The sequence below is a fragment of the Erythrolamprus reginae genome, unplaced genomic scaffold (genome assembly GCF_031021105.1).
Source record: "Erythrolamprus reginae isolate rEryReg1 unplaced genomic scaffold, rEryReg1.hap1 H_18, whole genome shotgun sequence".
NCBI lineage: Eukaryota > Metazoa > Chordata > Lepidosauria > Squamata > Dipsadidae > Erythrolamprus > Erythrolamprus reginae.
Window position 1 is genome coordinate 213,527 of NW_027248471.1, and position 1,437 is coordinate 214,963.

Here is a 1,437-nt window from a genome sequence, read left to right on the forward strand (position 1 = left end):
ATGAGTAGAGGAATGGAGGGCTCTTCTCATAAAGTATCTCTGGACATTTTCTAATGTATTTATGTCTAAAATTCAGCGTGGGTTCCAGACAGATGAACTGTATTCGAGGATTGGTCTGGTGAAAAGTTTGTATGCTCTGGTTACATTACTGGTGTGATATTACTGGAGAAGAAGCTACATAAGATTAGGTTAACAGCTTTTGAAACCTTTTTGGCAATGTTGGTGCAGTGGGATTTGGCACTTGGGTCTTTTTATATGACTATTCCAAAGTCTTTTACAGAGTGAGGTTTGTCTTCAAGGTCTTGTCTATTCAGCTTGTATTTGATGTTCTGATTCTTTTATCATTTATTTATTTTATTTTATTAAATTTGTATGGTGCACAATCCTGAAGGATTCAGGGCTGCTTATGACAATAAACAATAAAACAATATAAAATCAATTTAAACATTAATAATAATGAAAAACCTTTAAAAACCCTTAATATTATAAAATCAATTTAAAACAATTTTAAATCAATTTTAAATCAATTTAAACATTAATAATAATGAAAAACCTTTAAAAACCCTTAATATTGTCAATGCAATCATACCATATCATCCATCCCAATCAAATCTTATTTAGTCTGGAATTAAGAGATATCAGTTCTCATGGCCTGCTGGCAAAGCCAAATTTTCAAGGCTTCCTGGAAAGCCAGTAGAGTGGGGACAGTATGGACCTCAGGGGATAGTTGGTTCCAGAGAGCCTGGCCAACCACAGAGAAGGCCCTTCTCCTTAGACCCACCAACCAACATTGCTTAGTTGACAGGACCCAGAGAAGGCCAGTCCTGTGGACTCTAATTGGTTGCTGGGAAGTATGAAGCAGGAGATGGTCTCGCAAATAGTCTGGTCCTAAATAATGATGGGAGAACCCAATGGTGTTCGGGTTCGGCGAGTTCGGCTGAACTTGCTGTGAATTACAGGTGAGTTTGCCGAACCCGAACCCGAACACTCCGTGACGTCGAACTCCGTCCCAGGAATCCATTGTGGGATTTCCCAGCTCCTTTTGCTGAAAGGACCTCCCTTTGTTTGCTTAGATGAGAGGGCAGAAGCATCACTGGTTCTATAGTGTAATGGTTAGAACTCTGGACTTTGAATCCAGCGATCTGGGTTCAAATCTCGGTGGAACCTCCTTTTCTTTTTAAAAAATTAATTTTTATTTATTATTATTATTATCATCATCATCATCATCATCATCATCATCATCATGCTTCTTTATATAATAAAAGGGGTTTGGGTCCTTTTAATGCTTTCTTAGTGGGAAAAAAAGAAAGCATTAAAAGGACCTTCCAGCTCTTTGGGGGCTCGATGTGCCCATGGAAATAATTAATAAATGATGATGATGATGATGATGATGATGATGATGATAGTAATAATAAATAAATAAATAAATTTTAAAAA